This window comes from Oxyura jamaicensis, chromosome 23 (assembly GCF_011077185.1).
Source record: "Oxyura jamaicensis isolate SHBP4307 breed ruddy duck chromosome 23, BPBGC_Ojam_1.0, whole genome shotgun sequence".
NCBI lineage: Eukaryota > Metazoa > Chordata > Aves > Anseriformes > Anatidae > Oxyura > Oxyura jamaicensis.
Genome location: NC_048915.1, coordinates 3,538,208 through 3,561,275, shown reverse-complemented (window position 1 = coordinate 3,561,275; position 23,068 = coordinate 3,538,208). Strand labels below are relative to the sequence as shown.

Genomic DNA, 23,068 nt, shown 5'->3' with positions numbered 1-23,068 from the left:
AACATGTTTTCTGGGGTTCTTGTACAGGCATCAGGTGAAGAACAAGTTCTCATTGGAAGAGAACCACAACTGGGAGCAGATCTGCACAGGAAATCTCCATGAAAAACATGGGTTGGGCAGCTGCGATCTCTGAAAGGTGCCTTCTGCAGGAACGACACCGCTGACAAGGATCATTCACTCACCTGCGCATGGGAGGAATTTCCCGGAGTGATGCAAACACGTAGGAAAAACGTACTCTGCCTTAACTGGGAGCCGCTCGAGAGCATCTACAGCAAATAAAGGCAAAGCAGGGCTAACTATAGCTGGTTGCTGCAGGCTGTGTCCAGTCAGCCAGGGTTACTGGTTACTTTGGGGTAATGTATTATAACCTGCTCACGCTGTACCCCGCTGTACGAAACGCTCTGTGTATATACTAGGAGCTTCTGAAGTTTTCACTGAGGAATTTTAAAGCATTATTGGTGTGAAAAGAGTACAAACACTACTTTTCAGTTGTAATAAACGTAAATAAAAGATTAGCACATCTTTCTAAATAAACCAGGCAATGGGAATCGTGTTTGCTGAGCTGCACTCATCTATTGTGCAGACCTCTGCATGGTTGTCATTTCTCCATGCATATTTATTCCAACTTGTTAGCTGAGGCTACATCCACATGCAGAACAGTGCTTCTGGACTTGCCTAAACTCCTGAAGCAGTAATACTTATTAACGAGTTCGGCTTGGCTCCAAAGCAGTCCCTCAGTGGGGAAGACTCAGCAACTGGAATTACAGAAAAGTTTCCACCAGGATATTTTATTTCATAAACTGTTCATTTTTATCAATGTTCATTTTTCATGAACATTGGAAAAACGGAACTTTCAGAGGATCATTTATTAATGAAAAGCAAATTACATACCTCACAGAGGTATTTGTGAAAATCAACAGAGGATTTTCATGAGCAAGAAACATTAAAAGAAATCTACTTTGTGCTCATTCAGTAAAATACAGCAATAATTTTATGATAGATAATAACTTTAGTAGCAGCTAAACTTTACAGGTCAAATTTGATGCTTTATTCTCAAGGTTGTTAAACATATTATCAAAATATATTCAAGGAAGAGTATTAGTTATGTAACACTTTGAGGAAATCATGAGCTGCTCATGGATCTGACACAGGCAGAAATAAGGCCTAAATCCTTTGAGTAAATTACTCATTGTGACATTTTTTATCTTCAAACTAACGATGATTGGCACTACATAGAGGACAGTCATTACAGTCTACAGTGACAGAATTCAGACCATTAAAACAACATACAACTAACCAAGAAATGCAGTTTATGTAGGAACCTTCCCTAATTTACATGTGCTTTGTAACAAACCATACAAAGCCTCACATTATGGAATCTGTCTGCATTCGTATACGCTGCTCCACTGTGGTGCCCATGCCGATGTGCCTTTCTGAAACAGTTCTCAGAACTAAAACATATTTTATTTACAGCATATCAGCTGCCTGTGTTGCCCTGCATTTGGCTTATTTATTAAATAAAGAATATTAAATACTTAAATGTATCTATGCCATAGACCTGATTTGTTAGCAAACTACATATAGGAAAGAATTAACATCATTCAAGCATTTATGACAGCACAAGATGTTCCAGACAGTGTCACAGACTAATGCAGTAACTCTGAGGGCTGTTATCTCTGAGATCTTACAGCAACTACCCCTAATGGCTAGTTCCTTCCTGGCAGAATATCTAAAATACCTAAGAGCAAGTATTTCTAAGGAAGATGAACACGATTAAAGTTTCAGGATGGGGCTACTTTCAGTGACAGAGTTTTCCTAATGGGATTCATCTTCAATATTGAAATCACATGCTTCAGTAAGAAATGGGACAGACCAAGAGTTATAACCAAGAGTCATATTTACAAGACAATTTTTGGTATGTGAATACATTCACTTCAGAGGTAATAGTGAGGCAGCTTTCAACAGAGCTCCAAATAAACACATATATGAAAAATTGAGCGCTGGCCTTTCTTGGAACCTTGACTGTCATGGAACAGCTTTCCTTCTTTTCCTTCTTTCTCCCTTCTCCTTAGCATTTAGGAGTTTGAAAATCTGTAATGCATCTTTTTCAACATGCAGGTGTATTCACGATCAGCTAAACTGAAGGCCCAATCAGCATACATAAACTCTGCCCCTAAGCAGTCTGTACTGGTTTATACAGAGATTAGGATTGCTTTGAATTACACATGCAATCAGGACATTTCATACAGCAAATTGTGGTCATTTTGACAACTATACAGCAAGCTTAATTTCAGGCCCAAGTATATATGATATTCAGAGATACAATGAGGTAATTTAACATTTAAGAAGGGGAATATGTAGTACAAATTAGTAGAAAAATCATGACACTTACAAACCTGTTCTAAAGATGTATTGTTCCTTTTTCTTCAGAAAAAAATCAGTTTCTATTAAGAATAAATTAACCACTAAAGAATTCCATTGATGGTCAATTCATACTGGAAATATATTTTAACCTTGGAAAAGAAAGGAAGAAAAAGGAGGGAAGGAAAGAGGGAGGGAGAGAGGGAAGAATGCAGATACAAAGATGCATGCAGAAACACAGCACTTCTAACATGCAGCCTGCAGAACAGCAGCCCCCGTGACTGCAAACTCCTCGTCAGAGCATGTCAGCTGTTCTCACAACAGCTAGATTTTCAGAGTAAGCAGTCTTCATCGTAACATATAGAGAGATATACATGTATATGTAAACATACAGACCTCTGACTGAAGAAGCCTGCTCTCTTGTCTGAGGTGTGGGAATCCTAAGCATGGAGGAGATCTCACACGACGGGCTTGCTCCTGCTCTGTAAACCAGAGTATGAAACCTGCAGTGATGAACAGAATATTGACCAGATGTATCTGGAGATCTAGATGCCGCTTATGCCTGTTATCCCCAAATGCCCTGCTTTGTAAAAACAAAAATCTGGCATGCATTTGAACCCTGATCTCTTTGAAACAACTTGGAAACAACTTTTCCTCTCTGTAAACTCTGCTACTTCCTTTATATGCTTTCAGTGCTCTCCTTATATGTATTACTAACTTCTTCAAAATAAAAACACCTCCTGTTCAGTCAGAGTCCATAAAAACTCTTGAAGTTAGTGTGCGTGTGTGTACCCAGTCAGGTATCCCGAAGGGAAATGGCAAAAAGCTGAATTTACACAATCTGTATTCCTTAGCTAATACAGTAAAAATTTCAGTTCTAATTCCTTCCCAGGATTGAAAGATTTGTTCACCATTTTTCTCCTCTAATTAATGAAGACCTGTTATAGTTCAAACGTATACTACACAAGTGAAATTCTTAGGCTTGTGTTTAAGAACTGGATTGCACGTTTGCAGCAGGTCATCGTGTTCTTACACTTGACAAATCTGCCTAGCCCCACTTCAGCTCCCAGTTACATGTACTACAGAAGCTCTTCTTGGTCAAAATATACTTTGGGTTGAGGTTAAGTTACATGCTACCAGCTGGTGCACTCTGGAGGTGCGAGTTTTGCCCTCAAAAAGCTGGAAGATCTCTGAGTATTTGCCTAGGACCATAAATACTGCAGCAGTGAGAGAGCAAAGGCCAAGAAAAGAACATCTAAGACATGCTACTAGGACTTACCATGGTCTTTAGCAAAGATAGCACTGCTAACAACAACAAATCTTTCATATTAGAAGCATCGATTTTTTTTCTTTGTTTTCTACTCCGTCATCCAGTATGCCATCTCTTTTCAATCAAAAGTTTTTGTTGGAGGGCATAAAAACTAAACTTGTTTTATAATACATCTGTTACTCGGAATTATGAGGTTTGGTCACATTTTGATTGATAGCAGCATCATAATTTTAGCTCAATTTATCACTCAACGTTTTATACTCCTGCCAAAAAGGGTTAAAAGCCCTCCCTCTTTCCAAACATTTCGTACCTGACCTTTACATGGCTAATTTTATTACTCTGACAGAATTTTTAGATTTCTGTATTCTTTCAAACGCGCCATGATAGTAACTGGAATCTTCTAATTTCTTCAAACCATCTTCCCAATTATTTATTTAAAAGCTGTGAAGATAAGCTCTCCATTCTCACCTAGATCAGTGATAAGAGAAGAAATGGCCTTTTTGAAGTGTCTCTGCTTTTTAAAGCAGATAGAAATAATAAGGTTGACAAAGGAAAAAGGAAAATTGAGCATTATGAGGGTAATAACTTAGAAAGTGTCAGATTCAGAATAATTGAATTCAATGACATTTAATGCTATGGAAAACAATAGCAGCAGCCCAGCCGCCCATCTGATTCATGTCTAGTTCATGTTTAACAAAACAAGGCTAAGGGTCATGCAGTCATGAGTCCCATAAATAACCTGTTAATGGGATTTCCAAACAAGCTGTCCTCAAAATGGTTTTTCGTCTCACAGAAAGAATATTAAAATGCAAATGGATTCGGGCTGTGTCCTCATAAACAACCATGTTCATTTAACCTCTGACCTCAACGTTTAACTGCCCATTCCAGCAATTTGTATGGTATTAGCCACAGCATGCCACTCCAAAGTGCTAACTTTGAGAAGAGAGCACTAAATGAATGGGTTACTATCTGTGATGCTCAGTTAATCATGTCAAAATGATTTTATAGGCAGAAAACTGTCCTTTTAAAACTTCCCTTCGTTCAGCTGACATTTCTGCTAAGGGAAGAAAAAGACCAAACAACAAAACCAAAACAAGTGAGTGCCAGGGAAGGCGTTTTGGGAGCAGCCCTGACCAGCACAACCCAAGGGCTTTGCTCGAGCCTGGCCCTCACTTCCACGGCGCTCAGCCTGGCCTTCCTTGCTCCTTTTCTATTTTAGGGTATTCCAGGCATTACCTGCAGCACTTTCAGTCACATCTTTTTATTATATTATCACAGCAAGCCCCCCGACTGCCCTGTAAGCCTCTCTTGGTCCCAATCCAGCCACATCTCCTCACTGCTCCTCCTCACAAGCAGAGCTCCTCCGAAGGCCTACAGAAGCTCGTCGACCAGGCCCAACAAGTAAAATATCTGGTAATTGTTCCCAGTTGGAAGTATCATGAAAATTAAGTACTCACTGAAGGTTGCTCTTAACAGCTTGGTTTTAAAGGAATTAAATAAAATTAATTGTTTTCCTGAGGAAGGGCAGGGTAAGAGCCCTTACCAACAAACCGCACGTACAGAAAGCAGCCGCGGGGACGCCGGAGCAGCATAAAGCAAGCCCTCTCTGACGGGTGCAGAGCTTTTTCATTCAGAAATACTACGCCAAGATGCTCACGGCATATTAGAGGCAATCAAATATTTCTAACTTTCAGAGAAAGCAGCCACAGCTGGGGCTGGATCTCAAAGGTCTTTCAAAGTCTGCTAAGCAAGCCAGTGAGGAGGAGGAAACGAAGGAACTCGGTGTGTTTAGGAAGGACACATTATTTTCCTGTTTCCAGCGCTGGACCGTGCCTGTACTCTCCACTGATTATTCAAGTGGGCTCATTTTTCTTGTCAGTTTTGGATTTATACCTTTCCTCAATAAGTAAATTCCTTCCCCTAACAGCTCTTTAGGGGCACAATTTCAGGCGTTGCACATTGCACAGACCTGATTTGTCTAATTTTGCTTACACTGATTGGCAGCAAAGTCTCTGAGTATTTGGTCTCCAGAGTTTCACTTTTCTGGAACGTGTTTACTTTCTTGTCTAAGAAAGCTCCAAGTGAAGACTTCCCTCCCAGAAGAGACAGCAACAAGTCTTACTTCTAACAACGTCAGGAGGCAGGACAGTTCAACGACTCACTCAAAAATTAACAAAGATTTATCTTCTCCAGATAAAGCAAATGTGCAGTCACTGTGCAAGAATTACAGGTATTTACAGACTGGCAGAACAAAAATATTACCTCAAGTAATTTAAATATATTAAAAAATGCAAAGTAATACCAGACCTTTTGACCTAACAAAAATAACCATTTTGTCACAGTCAGTAATGCAGAATTCTGGCATTTGGGAATTCCACAGAAAACAGAAAAAGCCTGGTATTTTGAAGTTGAATGAATCTATTCCGATGTGAGATTACAAACTTTTCTCAGTACACCCTGCACTAACAGAGTAACTCTACACGCCAGCTGAAAGATGCAAACTGTTAACAAACTCCAGGACACAGGGAGCACGGTACCATAGCAAAAACAACAGGGCATTTCTTGTCTGACTTTCTGTGACACCCCACATTACAGGTGGATTGGAGTGCTGAGCAGGCCAAAATTATGACAATGTATGTTATTCTGATACACAAGAATCAAAATAAGTTACTGCTTGAATTTAGTATTTATCCTGTATTATTTTATATTTTGTGACAGCTTACTGTAAGTTGTCAGAGGGAAACACCTTCAGAGAGGCTCACAGCAGTTTACCTTCCAGGTGACTTGTATTTCAAAAGCTGTTTTCCCACTGTGCGTATGCAGCCACCATGAAGTTCTGGTACTTTATTACAAAGTTCATTTCACAGATGGCTAGAAATTAATTTGGATGACAGATTCAAGAAGGACACAACTGCCCATCCCTCAGAACTAGGTAAGGTAAAGTAGGACAAGGTGATCATCAGAGACGCTGGCCACATTTCTGGTAAGGAGGGACTAAACAGACAAACCTCTTCAGGTTGGAATAGAGGCACCAGAGGAGAAATACGTTATTATCAAAGGTACATAAAGTCATGAATGACATACAAAGTCATTAGATAAAGATTATTCAGCAGTTCTTCTAAAAGGTATTTCTGCAGACTATCACATTTCTAACAAGCACTAAAGCAGGTTCCTTGTGTGTTTTTTTGTTGTTGTTGTTTTGTTTTGTTTTTGTCAAGCTGCCTTACTCCTATGTGAATGATTCCTTCTACCCCATTTTTCTATGCTTTTATATCCGTTGTCTTTGGCATTCTCATTTCTCCATTCTCATTTCTTCTTCCCCCTCTCCTCTTTCTTTTAATAAAATTTTATTAATGGGTCTAGAGGTTCCCACGGACTTGCCTGGTTCTCAACCTAGCCCTTCAGCTGCCTTTCTGCTTTCTAGCTTCTCTCTTATTAACTTGCAATTTCCTTTTTCTGTATTAAGCTCTGAAGGAAAAAGGGAAGAAATGTGAGGGAGGGAGAAAAATTGTAAAAGCAATAAACTAAGGTAACTCCTTCACATACCTCAGAGAAGCACCGTAGTGCATTGTATGACCTACTCTCAGAGCACGTTTTGGAGAGATTATTTTAAATTACCAGAGTTTTTACTCTGATCGATCATTTTGCGCTTTTCAGAAAATTCCTTTCATTGTATGGGAAAATAATACTCAATTCATTGTTCTGCCAATAGAGCTTTGGTTAAATAATTTAAATACCGTGGAAGAACATTCCTGGGAAAATATCCTCAGAAAAAGTTTTAATCTGTATTTCAGTTGTATTCCATGTTTTAAATATGTCCCAATTAGAGAAAAGCAATGCGGTAAAAATGCAAAGATAATGATACGTTAATTACTGTTGTGGCAAAACAAGAACAATTTTTTGAAGTCATGTCATTATTAAAAGGAACGCTTTTATATCAAGGAAAATGGAAAAATTAAAAAAATTATTTAGATATCAAAACCGGATACATCATCTGTCTTCCTTTGTCTGTTATCTGTGTGTTAGATACACCTTCACTTACAGAAGAGTAATTCATGTTCAATTACTGGCAATTTGTAGTTTCAGGAACGGATTTTTTACGTAGCCCCTTGATAGGAAAAGATCAGAAAACATTTTTGCAAGAAATCCAAAGCACTATTTCCCAACAGAAGTCTCCAGCTTTACTTAGATGTCAAGCCATTCTGGCTCAAACAGAAGAAAATGTACTTGGCACACCATTTCTTCTTCATGTTTTTAGACTTCTATAACACTGCCTGTATTGCAAGTTTTTAAGTTAAAGGGATGAAGAAATAGATCTCATGCAGTTGTGTGTGGTGATTTTTACTTTCTAACTTGTGTGACGGGTTTCTGTTGTTGCGATGGGTGTAACAGTACTCGGCTGCAGGGCGTTTGAGCTGTCACCACCAACACCTGAGCAACTTAGAATGAAACTCAGTGGCTCATGGTGAGGTCTGAATCCATATCCTGAAAACACACCCAAATCCCCAGAGCTTAAACCTAAAACTATTTTTGGTTTGGTATGTTTTAGAAAAAAGTGACAGGATTTTAGCAGAACGTCCCTCAGCTTCCAGGCTGTCTGAAGGACCTGACCTTTGGCGGAGCTGACAAACTGACGCTGTCTGTCAGGAATCCTGCTTCATCCCCCTCCCCAGCCGACACGCTCACTGTCACTGAGTTCTGACTCTCCTGCTGCCCCCTGAGGTTTCCCTGCAGGTGCGACTCAGCGCATTCCCTCCACCACCGAGACCTCACCGTGCACAGCTCAGGTTAGGTCTGCACTCTGCGATACCGCAGCTGGAAGTGGTTTCCTCTGCAAACACCGCAGCTGCTCCTGAAGCAGCCGTGTGTGATGCAGGAAGACTTCAACAAATGTCCCAACCCGCTTCTCATTAATACCACAAAAAGGTCTCAGCGCATCTTCCTCTTGGCATCTCAGTGGGCAGCTTTCATCATTCATGACTTTTACCAAAATGTACTTGTAAACCCAGCGCCAATTTCATGTATTTTGTGAACCCAGCACCAATTTCATGTATCTTAGAGGCAAAACCAAAGTCTGTGGAACAAGGCAGTCCCAGGAAAGCAACAGCAACACCACTGCGGCTACAAGCAACAGCACAGAGCTCACATCCTACATGTGGTGGAAAGCAGATTTGTCCAACTCGCTCAGTGCTGTGATTTTGGTGAGAAGAGGTTTCAGAAAATCCGATTCTGGCCATCAGAGTCATTACAGAGGTCCTGGAGCGCTCAGAGACTCCAGAGACACAGCGTGTGCCAAAATCAGTGCTCAGCTAGGCACAGCACTGGCTTGTCCAAGCCCGTTCCCTAAAGCTGAAGCTGAGCCCCCAGAAGTTAGAGCTGGAAACTTTTTTTCCTGTAACGGGCTGAAAGCAGAGTCATTAATGCTGCGATCGGTCTAATCCAGAGCATTTGTCGCTGCTAATTATTACGGACAAGCCTCTTTATTGAACCACATCCTCTTATCGACATTAGGATGCATGAGCCGAGGCTGTTGTTTTAAACGCACTCATTAACCACACAAATCAGCCCTGTTGACAGAGCGCTTTTGAATTAAGCTTCAGACTGTAGTCATTGGACAAGGAGCAATTTATAATGCCATTAGCAACACTTGCGAAGGTTACAGGCATCAAAAATTGTTCAGCCGTAATTATTCTTAATGGATACAAGGAATAAACTGACGCAGGACAGCTTTTTCATTAGCTTTCAATCAAGGCTGATGGCTTTGAGAAATGTACAGTGAGTGCGTTTTGGGGAGAAATAATGATGTTGCAGCACCTTTCATCGGAAAATGCTCTCAGTTCAGAACTTAACTTTTAATAACCTTAATTTGATATAATTAAAAAATCTGATTTGCTTTGAAGATCTTGCAATGAATTGTTTTGGCTTCTGTTTAACCCTTTGCCAAGTATTCATCCCAAAGACGCTAAAAAAAAATCTTCAGATACTTTGAGTTCTCATGGAAAGCGTTAGACTTCTGATTGCCTACACCCCTACCAGGTAGTACAGATTTTTAGAGTGAATTCAGAGCAGTTAGAGAACGAGGGGATTTTTACAAGGTATACCTGCTTCTGAAGAACTACCTGCACATGCACAACGCCCTCCATAGAACTCAGCCGTGGCTTCGCAGACAGGTGATCTCACACTGTTCTTCACCTACAAAGCAATAAAGCCTGAAACCCTGTGCTCACTCCTCTTCCAGAGGCATGAGGGCAGACATATTCACACATATTCCATTCTAACCTTTGCCCCCATTAGACCAGCTTCTGAACCAGCTCATTGTGCCAGAGGTCTGTGTATCTGTTCTTGGCTTCCCTGTCTAGTGTCTAGTAAGTGTACTATAACGTAGACTTCTGAGAGACGATGTCGGTTGTACAACCCAGAGTCCTTACATGTACGGTGAAGAGCACGGCAACAGTGCTGCTCTGAGAAGCAAACCAGCAAGAACAATCATTTTCCTCCTGTTGTAGTACAGCAGAGTACCTATTGAGCAACAGCTCCTGGTGAAAATACTTCTAATGGCATCTAATAAATCAGTCTGGTGCTTTATAGATGAAGAACAACACTTAAATGATGAGGGCTGTGGAACAAGCTCAGGGGCTGCAATGGAGCGTGCCTTCTGTATTGGGACATTTTAATCTCCTTGTTCCAGCTGACTTCTTGTCGCTCAGCCCCGTGGCTCTCTGACCACCAACACGATGGAAGACTGAGGCTCAGGAGGGCAATAAGCTTTGCTTCAATCAAGAGATGCTACCGCACCGTACAGAGTGATGGAAAGGAGACTTGTAAAAAGCCTGAGACAGTAGGCTGGAGAAAATGTACAGCTGGTGCCTACGTTGCCTTGCTGCTTTAGGGGAGAAAGCTGTGAAGAGGCAGAAAATAAAAGGAAGGGAATGCATCAAGGTACCTTTCTATCCAGCTCTGCTACTTCTGAAGACAGTACGTATGGAATAGTGTAGTCCCATCTCTCGAACACATGCTCTGCCTACCAGAGTCCAACGCGGCCAGGCAGTCATGCGCCGCATGCCACAGCTAGCCGCGCTGTCCCATTTAGCTGTTCCCCGGTGCTTAACATTTCAACTTGAAAAGAAGCAGACACACTAATTACTAATGTTACAAAAGTCTGCACTGACATTCTGTAAAGAAACCAACTTTGAAATCTTATCAGTGAAAATGGTAGTGAAATTTATTCAATTGTAATGAGTAGGAAGTTAACACGAATAATGTTTGACTCTTCCAATCCAAGGAACTGCTAGTTACAGCTAACATTCTGGTGGCAACGCCACACATAAACAAGCACACACAAGAAAATAGACAGAAACACTCATCCTTACTCCTCTAAGTGTAGTGAAATGGTAAGCCAAAAGGAAAAAAAAAAAAAAAAAACAACCTCTAGGTTGGAGACCGAATTTGCTACAATTAAAATCACATTATTTTTGAAAAGCAAGCCTTCATAAATTGGTCCTCATTTCATAGAACAGTCATAGAACCATTCAGGTTGGAAAAGGCCTCTAAGATCATCTCATCGAACAGTACTTCTGTTCCCCAGCTGGTGCTGAGCCCAGGACTCTATCAGGAATACCTTCCATGAGATCCTGACAGACGGACGGAGACGTTTGCTTGGCAGCTGAGCTGCCCTGGGCCCACTAGGCACACCTGGCTCAAGCCCAAAATGCAACCAGAAGTTTTTCTGTCCCTTAGCACATGTGTTTAGCTCCTATGTTTCCATAGTTCTACAGTGTAAGAGAGCTCTTCCTATTCTTCCCTTGTACTTACCCAGTTCAAACAAAGAGAGAACTGCCACCAGGAAAACGAGCGAGGAACAACGGGCCTCCAAAGTGACCGGGGCTTGGGACTTCCTGCAACTTCTCTATGGATTATTTGTGCTCCCGGTTCCCATGAATAATTCACCCCTTTCTCTTCAGATTTAATCATCTCAGTGGTCTTTGAACCTTCCCTTTTTGTCAAAGAATTGAAAAAAGAAGCTAAGACATACGTGAGTGCGTAAGCGCTGCTACCCGTACCCAACATGCACCACCACAACCCCACCAGGTCGTAAACGGGAATTCCCCAAGCACGTAACACTAAATCCACATGAAATTTTCCTCAAGCCGTAAATTTGCCTCTGCATCAATGCATGTGTATAAATCGGACCTTTTAAAATAAATCATTTAGAGAATCCACAGCTTGAGTCACCCGGCAAGATTCCATGGAAACCAGGCTCCCGAGCCAGAGCGGGGCCCCGAGGGGTATCTTCTGCACGGGGCCACCAGCCTGGAGCACGCCTAATTGCAGTCCATGGGATCACTCAACACTCCCCACTATTCCGTGCTAGATAAAAGCAAACTATCTATTATATGAATCTCAACATGTAACTGCTTATTTGGAAAGAGGTGCAACGGAAGAATTTAGGCAACATTGTTTATTCAAGCAATACAGACAGGTGCTAACACCAAAAGGAGAAAGGCAACTTTCCAAGAAGGAACGGCAGCTAACTGAATTTCCACCCAGTTCCAGAAACTTCAGAAAAAAAATAAAATAAAAACCCAATCAGTATTTCAATAGGTTACATCCCAAACTGTTAAAAGTTATCATGAAAACTAATTGGCCGTAGAAAAATCCATCTGCTAAATTAACTACTTGGCCTTCATAAAGACTTTCTGAAAATATTTGTTCCACTTTTTAGCAAACGTAAATTTAAGCTCAGAAGAACCTGGCCTGCAGTCTCCTGTCACAGTGGTATGAGTGAGGAAAACCCATTGAGCCTTTTTCTATCTTATTCTCCCTTTTTTAATGCATTACTATGAGTGCAGTTAGTGGGGAGCTCAAATCTGTCATTACATTTCAGAAGATTCAACTAAAATAAAACATTTTTAAATTAATAATAGAATAACTTTCAATTACAATCCAAAAAGTAATATTTAATTACGTATCTCCTGCAGTAGATTTGTCCTGCTTCTTGAAAACATGCATGTGCTCTCCTTTCAGGATTGTGAGTTCTCTAGGAACTGGCATCGGAACATGCACTTTGGCTGGAATATATATATAAAATTATATATATGTATTTTATCTGCTTTTGTATTTTTTTACCCCAAAATATGCTAAAATTGACATGTAAGCATGCACTTCAGCTACCAGCTGAAATCCTACAAATATCAGCAATCAATCCCTTCTTTCTGTTCTAAAATCCTTCATGTTTTGAAGCACAATTGCCATTAAAGTATCTTAAAAAATGGTCACTACAGAAGCATGAAGAGTTGTGAACAAGTGCTCCCCTGTACTCCAGTGGTAACGTTCAGCCCATCCAGGCTACAGGGATGAGTAGAGCTGCAGAGATGTCTCAGTTGGGAAGAACATAAATATCTTCCCAGCTCTTTTGATGATTAAGGTGCCATAGGTCATGCTTCTCTCAAACAAATGAACCAAGAGGTGAGATTTGAGCCATTAGTAGTAAATTTGACCAACACTGCAGACACTTCAGAGAGCTCAGCAGAGGATGAGCAATGTCAAAAGCAGACAGAATGAGACAAAATTGGTTACTTTAGCATTAAAACAAAGCATATCATGGGGCCTCCATGAAACAAAAGGCTTGAGGATAGAAGTAGCAGCTCTCAGAATTTCTGAGTCACGAAGGTTTCAGCAGCAGGACACAAATCTGAGAAAAAAATACACAATTCCTTTGAGATACTGATTTAGGATGCAGAAAGTCTAGGGACCTGTGTAGTCTAAGACAATAAGCAGTACTTAAAGATATGGAAATTCCCTGGCCGAACAGAGAAAGAGCATTCTCATATGCAAGCAAGGAAGCTGCAGAGAAAGGGTGTAATCTATAACGTTCAAAAGAATTTAGATGACAAAGGCAGAATTTTTAACCTAACCTCTCAGCCTCTGCCAAAGCAGCAGCGAAGTGAGCAGAATCGGGAAGCAGGGTGGTGGTGTCAGGTAGGAAAGCAAGGAAAGCTCTTTCAACTGATCTTGGGAGGGAAGGGGAATTCAAGGCTCGTGTAAATGCCTCACAGAATTTACAGAACACCACAGACCTCACTCCTCTGATGCCTGTCTCTCTTACCTGGATCAACCCAGCCACCTGCGCGAAGACGTGCTGCCTTTCCTCCCTTCTGACCACTTCCTTAAAGAAGCTCAGAAATTTTTCATTCCCGGACCACCTATCAATGTCCAGACATTGATAACTACGGTGCAGCAGCCTGTGTTGTAGGAAACTAAAGCACATGGTACAGCAGATGACAAAATCCTACTCCCGAAGAGCCCACCTGAAGACACACAGTCTGACTGTTTATCTCTTTACCACGAAGACTGTACCGTTCTGCAGCGAGTGGAAGGAATATTTAATAAGCAACCCTGGTCTTGTAGACATTAAAAGCTTATTATGCAGCCCTGTGGCTCACATACCTGTTGACTGGCTTGCATGAATTATAGCTACGTCCCTGGTATAAGGATGCAAAGCTATGTTCAGCAGTTTTAACTTGATGAGATTGCTTTCTGCTCCTCTCAGTCCAGCATGGAATTAATGCAAGCTTTCTTTTGCTTTCCATTTCAAGAACCGTGCTCCTGTACTTACCTTTGAGGTTATTCCCCACGGCCTTTCTTCCAACCTGGATGAAGTCACATCCCTCTGTAGGGCACCAAAACCTTCCCACTGCCCTGCCCATCACAGGCCTGTGAATTCTAGCTGTGGTCTCCAAGAGCTATCTTTTCCTGTTCACTGTTAATGACACTAGGAATCCTGTACCTGTGTTCTCCAGCGAGTCACGCTTCTAACAACTCGCACAAAAAACACGCCTGTCACACCTAGGTTTGCATTCTCCACCATACCTGAAGTTCCACAGCACAGCTTCCTTCCCGAGCATATTGCCAAGGAGGCACCGCTAAACAGCCCCCTGTTACTGACAACACATTTCAGTAATTATAATCGCTATTGACGATTCTATTATTGGCTTGTATATTATTCAAAATCCCTTCTGTGTAGGCCTAAGAGCTTATTAAGACTAGTAACTGTTGTCTTGTCATCATGCCAACGTAGCCAAGGGTATCACCCAACCAGAGCAGCTTTGTCAAGCTTACTGTGCTCAGAGCCACTTTCAATGATCGAGCAATACAAAATTTGTCCAGTATTGAGGCCAAAACACTTCTAAGCCAGCAGCTCCCCTACTACCAGCCCATGCACTGAAGAAGACAAGCCTGGCTGGTTAGTCTGCTGCAAAACCGAAGGCCACAAGAGAGGAAAGAAATGCCATCCACTTGCCCTTGGGATATCGGAGGTCCTGCGCTGAAGTCATAAACACATCATCAGGCCTTGAACTTTCTGAAGACAACCATGGGTCATTTGGTGGGAGACTCCTCTGGCGTGTCGTCTTTGTTGCTGATTATCAGGCATGAGGAATGTAATTTTCTTAGAAACTCTGTGCGCCTGTAAAATCAGGTGTAGAAGGAGCACTGAATAAAATCTACAGAATCAAGAGCCTTATCTATCAGCATAACTAGGTCCTACAAAGACGTACCCACATTAAACTCTCAGCTGCATAATCAACTTTTTTTATTAAAAAAGTACTTTCCAAAGACAGATTCAAACTTTTAAAACTCATTTTTATACTGATTAAAATGGCCAAGTATACAGATTTCATCCATTTATCATCTTCCCTTCACATTAGCTTGCCTGCTTTCTTTTACCTACCCTCTTCCCCATCCTCTCTTCTGCACATTAATTAAAGACAAGCACTGAACACGCAGCAACAGGATCGCTACGAATCATTGTCCTAGTTGAGACGATCTGGTAAAGTGAAGATGTCCCTCGGTGAAAGAGACAAAAAGGGGTTTTAATCTAGGGAGCTTTTTTCGGGTTTCTGCTATGAGTTTTAAAATATTTCTTGTTTTAATAAAATAAATTCTTAAGTCCAGTTACAATAACAACACCATGCCTGATTCTAATGCTGTACTCAGCTCCCAACAATGGATGGGAGAAAGGTCCTGCTCCAGTCTATTAGAAGAATTTAATGACCATTAAAAGGCAAGCAGAGATTTGTATCACTCCGTTGTTCAGTGTCATTGTTCCAGTCTTCACCGTGGAGAAGCAGCACATTTCTTTTAAGTAAAATATTGCTGGGAACTCATTGCTTCAGCAATTACCTCTGAAACACATTGTTTTCTCAAAGCCATTAACATGTCAGATCATGGCAGTGCTTGACATCCAAACACGCCTTGGAGGGCTGCAATTCAATTTAAGGATCACCTCCTCTGAACAGGCCAACCTGCAAATTTCACAAAATCAGAGAGAAATTCTCAGGGCACACTTTGATCATGCTGCTTCCTAAATTAAAAACAAAACTGTAAGTGTTAAACATCTTTAACAAGGCATTAAACCTCAGCCATAATCCAGGAAGGGTCCCTTAATGAGTAATGACATATGTTGTGAAGGCAGTTATCTCCTAATGTTCGCTGCCGAAACACTGCGATGGAATGGCACAGTGTTCAAAAGGGATGTATCATCACTAATGAGAGGATAATTTGAAGCTACTCTTCTGAGGACCCCAGAGGAGGCTTTCTAATGCTGCAGGATGGTGAGGAGGCAGTCCTCCACCTTACCACGTGCTTGCAAGAGGACTGGGAGGCGACACCATTTCTCTGAGTGCCAGAACAAGGCCGGGACGGACACAGAAGAAGGGCTAGGTCATTTGGAGGGTCCCTAAACGGGCTCCTACCTCGCTGGCTCCCCAGAGCAGGCCTTGGCACAGATCAGCCACCTCTCAGCTGACCGCTAATGGTGTGCGAGATGCAGCAGAGCAGCCTCCAGAAGGAGCATGGCCTGCAGGAGAAGCATGGCCTCCAGGAGGAGCATGGCCTCCAGGAGCGCGGCGTTGGCACCGGCCTGCTGTGGAGCATGCAGAAGCCTACAAAAAAAGATGGGGTGGAGAAGAGTCACAGAGCTGACTAGTGAGGGCCATGCTCAGCAGAAAAGGGACCCAACTCCTCTTTTACTAAAAAGAACTTGAGATCTCCTCCAAACTAGGTTTTAAAGTTCTTCCCTTCATTTCCTAGCACTCTTTTCTTCCTAATCTGGACTAATTTAGGATAAAACCTCCCCTAAATTATCTTCCAGCTCACCCTACTGAATGTGGACATCAATTTAAATATCAAGCCATGAGATTTTATTTAGAACAACAGCTTTCCTTATTTCCATCTGCAGGTAAGCTGATAACCAGAGGACTGAGAGTCCCAAACTGGGCCATGGCTCGAGCAACTGAGGGCCATGAAACAAACCTCCACAGCTGGGAGCAAAACCAGAGCATGAATGGAGAATAAACAAGGAGAGTGGGAAAAGAACACAGTGGGTAAGAACAGAGAAAGAGAAAACTTCAACTGTTTATTAGGAAAAATAATACAAAATATTTCAAGTTCTCCTTTTCAGTTTAAATCTCCTCTCTGCTCCATGTCATCACCTCCAGAAGAAAGGAATTTAAGTAATATTCCAGTCATGCTGAAGATGTGCTGCTGTGAAAATGAAAACAAACAGCCCCGGGAACAAAGGGCAAAACGTCCAACTCCACGCCTCCCGACCGCCGCCAGTTCGGTGCGACTGGAACAGCACAAGCACGGAGCTGAGCAGGAGGCAGGGAGCTCGTTTCAGAGCCCCATCTTGCAGGGTAAAATAAGCAGCTGGTGAAGACCAAGTAATTACGACATAAGAAGAAATTCTAAGAATTTTATACGAAACAAGCATCGACTGAGATGTCAGAATAGGTTTGGTCCTGGCTCACACGTGGCTTCCATGTTGTACATAAAATGATTTGCCATGTGTAGTTTAGAGAGAGTCACTCTTCTTGGGCAGAATGAACAAGGAAAAAGATGAGGGACCTGATCATTCTGCACACATTTTTTTAATGTGAAAAGCTGTTAGTCAAAGTCCGCAGAATCAATTAATCCCCACCCATTCTCTTAGGAGAGTTTTTACAGAACTCTAATGAGTTTCTCTGCTGATCGACGGCACTGGCGCTCACCAACGCAGCGCACTGCTGGCATCTCTTTGGTGACTAATTCCTTGCTCTGCGAGACAGCTTGGCATGCAGGAGAGATGTCAGAACGGGCGCTCTGCTCTCGCTAGCTGATTTAAGGCAGCGGGGCCAGCTGCGCTCCTCTAACAGGGGGATCACCAGGCTGGCAGGGGCTGGGGATCCAGCCACACACAAGGGAAGCTGCAGTCGAAGCCTGCCTGCGATTTGATTGGTACTCACGCAAAAATGTCAGTCCCTGTCCAGCACCTTTGTGACTTGTATTGCGATTTTTTAAGGTGTTTCTTCTTCAAAGATTTCAAGGGGAAGCCGCTAGACAGCAAGCATAAATGCTTCGTGCACTACTGAAAAGCCCCAATGTGGTGACAGAGTAGTATTTAATCCTCATCGATATGAAGCGCATAACTCAGCCCTCCCCCCTTGACCCTTCCCCTCGTGTAATGACATATGCAAATTAAGTGAATAACAATCAATTAGACATGTTGCCATATGCTGAAGCAGGCATTACTGCTTTCCACTCGCTCGCTCCTGCTTCGAAAAGAAGGAGCTGCTGCCAGAGACAACAAGAGGCCACCACGCTGCAGAACTTACAACAGGCACAGGAGCCAGACGGAGCTCGGCTGCACCCGCACCGCATTTACTAAATTACTTCTGTTCCTTCTGCAGCACCCCTGGGCTCTGCAGCAGCTTTAAGATGAAGACCCAGCTCGCCTAATAGCCCGTCCCTGGCAGTGGTCAATAACTTCTGCCTGAGGCACAGCCTAACAACAGGCAAAGCATGTAGCAATTTTTTTTTCTCCCCAAGTTCTTTCCCACCTCCTCGTGTTTTGTAGCTTGGGGACCTCCGGAGCCCCAGGCTGCGTGTCCTGACGCAGGAAGTTCTACAGCCACCTCTTCCAGTTCATTTTGTACGTGGTAAATAACAGCTTCATTTGATGCCCTCCGGATCGTTCACTGAAAGAAACAGCGCCCACTAAAAATATTGTGGAGTATCTGTGCCACTCTATCACGTCTTTCCCCATTTGTCTTTTCCCGGCTCTAAGTCCTAACTTACTCTGTCATTTCTCATGCAGAAGCAGTGCCATGCCTTTATCTATTGCTGGTGTCATTTGCTGGTTCATTTCCAGTTCTGTTCCGTCCTTTTCAGGCATCAGGACTGCGCAGTATTTACAGTGCGGGAGGCCGCAGACTCGCACACTGTCACAAAAACACTTCTCCACTTTGCTGTCTGTTCCTTTCCCATCACTTTCTGGCATTTGGATTCCTTTTTTTGGCCGCTGTTGAGTGCTGATTTGACATTTTCACAGATGTATCTATGATAGCTTCAACAACTCATTCCTCAGCAATAGCCAGCAGCTCGGAGCACAGCTTATGTGGCACTAGGATTATTTTTTTTCCTCACATGCATCGCTTCGTATTTATTTACATTGAATTGCAATTGCTGTTTTAATGCCTACTTCATCTCATAAGGACTGTCTGCAATTCTTCATGGTCATTCACTTGCCTTTGCCATGAATAACTTGGGAGATGAAAGCAATGTTTTCCAGGAGTGGCTGAGGGGAATCTGGCTGCCAGAGGCAAAACCTCCTTCCTCCATCCTTTCAACCATCTTTTCTGAATTTTCTGGTCTGCATTCATCCCCTATTCTCTTCAAAATGAAATAAAATAAAATCCACACCCAAATTGCCTAATCTAGTAAGAACGCAGAGATGAAAATGTAAGCCTTCAGCATCCTTAATGCAGAAGCTACTTCCTCCAACTTCATGCCAGAAGGCCAGGCCGAGCGTTTTCCTCTGAGAAGAGCCACGAGCACGTGGTCAGCGGTATCACCGCCATCTCAGGAACCTCTGATGCAGGATTCACACTTTCCCATCAAACTCCTGGCTTGTCACGTGCCGATTCCTAACCACCAGGTAACAGCCACGGCTCACTTCCATCTTCAACCCCAGTGTTGTCGTATGAGAAGAAAAATGTCTGTAGTCGTGTGTGGCAGCATCTGGAAGAGAATCTAGACCAGCAGATGTCCAGCCCCACCTCCTGACTTCTCCAAACCTGCCAAGAAGGGTAAATCGGTGACTGTGTCCATGCCTAGCGCATCGCCTTACCATCCACCCCAAAACACCTGAGCAGACAGCAGCGATTCCAGCTTACCTTCAAAGATCAGTTGATGAAGGAAGTACTGAGAAAGCAAATGTGAAGAACGCCCATTTCCATCCGAGGAGGAATTACAGAAAGCATGTCAGGCTCTCCTTGTGTGACAGGTCAGGCAGGCAGCTGACTGAGAGCCTCATTAATTTTCAGTCTAACAAAGCTCTGCATGCAAAAAGTGCAAAAGGTGGGATTTTTCAGTATCTTTTGACACGGCTCTCTAAAATTAAACTGGAGGCAAATCTGTGAGATGATCTCCAATTAAACAGTTCAGGTAAAACTTGATTTTTGTGTGAGCAGGTGAGAACATTAACCATCATGATGAAGAACCTACCAGGCAATCCAAAACTGCAGAAAAATAATTAAGGCGAGGCTAGTTAACTGAAAAGGATTTGGTTCCCTCCTCCTGTTGTAGTGTAAGCCCTCACCGCGGTTTTCTTACTGAAGTCTGGCATGGTGCAAAAACCAGACACCTTGTTTACTGTGCATCATCGCCTAAATCATTTATTGTGCTTTTCTAACTAAAGCTAAGAGAGACCAGAATATAAGCACGAGATTCTACTAGAGCCAAGGTCCCTGTCTCTTGGACTGAAGTGCATTAAAGGACTGAAGGGCATTAAAGCTTCTCATGGTTGCGTTAATCGAGCTGGCATTTTTCTAAGACAACATGAGGGCTGGAGGAGAAGTAAATACAAGTGAGCGAAGATGGTAACATCTAGCGTTTGGGATGATGATGCGAAATTTGCAAACTCCCAACTCAGTTATTGACCTAAAGGTCCCCACCTCTTGTTTAGTTGTGTGTTTTTTTTCCCCGGTCGCCTGATTTCCCACTTTCCTAGCTGACTGCCCTACTTTAAGCAGGGGAGAGCAACCTCTTTTTTCTCTGCTTGTGTGCAGCGTTCCCCCCCTCCCTAAAGTGGAGTAACAGCAGGGGGGCTTAAACACTCACAGGGGCAGAAAAAAGGACAAGAAAACCGTCTTTGTTCCAGGCAGACAGTACAAGGTCACGTTACTATGGCAGCGTGAACCATTTCCCCTCACTCTAGCTAGTAGTGCAACTTTGCCCATAGTTTATTCCCTGGGAAGCCTAATCCAGAGTTCAGGTTTGTGTATGTGGGGGCAGAGGTCAACAGCAATATGACAATGGCCTAGTCAAAAGCAAAGCAAGCTATGATATAGCAGAATCAAAGAGTCGGCTCACCAAGCACCGGGGGCCGGCTCGGACGGCGGAGCTGGAATTCATCCTCTCACTTCAGCCTCAGGTTCTTGATTCGGCGGTTTTGTTGGCAGCCTTCGGAAAGGCTGAACGGGGAACAATGAGGATGACACTGGAGCAAACAGTGAAGGATGAGAAGGCAGCGCTGAGGGAAAAACAGGGGCTCACGTGCTTCGCTGCACTTCCCAGCTAAACTGCTTGTACGTTTCAGGCATCGCTGTTTGTTCCTGCATCGTCCTTTAGAACTGTGAATAATTTAATAGGGGGGTATAAATTCGCCACACAGGCTGCTGGAAGGGAAGGCAGCGTCCGAACAAACACGTATCGCTGTGCACAAAGCCTCAACGCAGCAACAGCAAGGGACAAGTGGAGACTCCCCAACATTTTTAGGTGAGCAGGAGCTAAAACGTCCATGGGAGTTAAAGCACTCACTTCATACGCCTTGAAGGAAAATACAGAATTGGGATTGATTTTCTTTCACTCAGTATGCCCCAGCTCCCAGCTTCCATTCGCTTTACAATATTCTTCTCCCATAGAATTTCTGTTCTGCTTTAGAAATCAGAAGTTATCTCGTGTCCCGCAGGAGAGGTTACTGGAAAGAAGAAAAAAAAAAAAGGGCCCCTAATTAATGTTTCTTTAGGCAGGCAACTGAGAAAAGAAGAAAAATTCCGCTGAGCTCAATGGGCACCCGACGGGCAGCTGTGTCCTTTTTGTTCCTGGTCCCAAGGTCCTCCCTGGGCAGGGGTGGCAGAACTCCTCTGCACGTGGGTATCTGCGCTAGCAGCCTGTGCAGAGCTACTTGCCCGACTGGAATTGTTTTATCAACACGCCCTTCCATAAAACTCAGTCTTGTAGGGTTTCTTTATGGATTATTTTCTTTTAAATATGAACATAACTGTTTTGTTCTGAAAAATTACATCTTTTTCAGGAGAAAAGTGGCTTACATTTAAAAGCCACTTGCAAGTAAATTACGCTGCTGCTTTTTAATTGAAAACGTTCTAGCAAACCTCCAAGACTTTTGTGGGGAAGTTGCTGAGGCCCTCCCATGAAACCAAATGTCATTTTAACAGCTTTGATCAACGGAAGAGCTGGGCAGGAGGTTTCTAGCTCTTGGGTCTCCACGAGGTTCTACACGTCACAGCATCTTTGCTGCGCATTCAGGTACTACAGGGAGAGTACACAGAAACAGGGAACATGAGAACGAGCCCCAGAAGGCTGCTCGTTCAGTCCCTGGGATGAATTCTTTCATCTCCCAGAGCTGCTTCATTGTCAGAATGAAAACACAACCAATGGGAGCTGCCTGCTGCTGTGGTTTTTTATTTTCACTGTATTTTTTTTAGTTTTCTGTGTGTCTTCACCCCACTGCCAGTGCGTGCCCTGCGCTCGCTCCGTTCCGTTCCTGTTTCCCACCTACAGGTGGCACTTGGGAAATGTGAAACGTGAAAACCGAAAACCAGAAATACATCCCATCCAGAGCCCTCAGACAAGCAGGGCCAGCTCACGCAGACCGGGGGCCTCCTTCTCCAGATCCCCGGTAAGAGGTGTGCTTGGTTTTCCCGCTGCAGGAAGCGAAGGCAGCACACGACTCTGCGTCGGCAAGAGGAAATGGAAACGCATCCCCGGCTCGTGCTACAGGACTGAAACCCACAGCTGCGTTCTTGGCACCTGCAAGCCATTTCCTCGTCACAGCAGCTGTTACTGCCAGGCAGGATGGGGTATGCTGAGGGTAGTGACCAAGGTTGGTCGTCACGTTCCCATGGCATCTTCCGTGGCTCTGTGACGTTCGGTCATCAGCAGAAGCGACAAGTTAACATTTCATTTCCTAAGACTACGAAAGGTCCCTTCCAACCCAAACCCTTCTCTGATTCTATCCGTAGAAGAAAGTATTTTTCATAATCCATATGATCCCAGACTGGTTTGGATGGCAAGGGTTAATAATTCTTCATTGGAAGAAATCATTTCCATTTCTCAAGTAGAAAAACACTTGAAGTTAACTTCTTCAGGCTCTTTTAC

General features: G+C 43.1%; 3 long non-coding RNA genes across 3 annotated transcripts; 1 reads left to right on the top strand and 2 right to left on the bottom strand.

Annotated features, from left to right (window-relative positions):
* The first annotated feature begins 3,137 nt into the window (after positions 1 to 3,137).
* LOC118177804 lies at positions 3,138 to 21,534 on the top strand. The gene is made up of 3 exons (XR_004755926.1): positions 3,138 to 3,149; positions 19,923 to 19,929; positions 21,406 to 21,534. It is a non-coding gene; the product is annotated as an uncharacterized LOC118177804 (long non-coding RNA).
* On the bottom strand, positions 14,462 to 16,457 carry LOC118177802. Its single transcript, XR_004755924.1, has 3 exons — positions 16,384 to 16,457; positions 15,812 to 15,933; positions 14,462 to 15,095 (listed from the first exon to the last, which is right to left on the bottom strand). It is a non-coding gene; the product is annotated as an uncharacterized LOC118177802 (long non-coding RNA).
* LOC118177801 lies at positions 16,522 to 21,269 on the bottom strand. Its single transcript, XR_004755923.1, has 3 exons — positions 21,041 to 21,269; positions 18,508 to 20,004; positions 16,522 to 16,572 (listed from the first exon to the last, which is right to left on the bottom strand). It is a non-coding gene; the product is annotated as an uncharacterized LOC118177801 (long non-coding RNA).
* Positions 21,535 to 23,068: the final 1,534 nt, after the last annotated feature.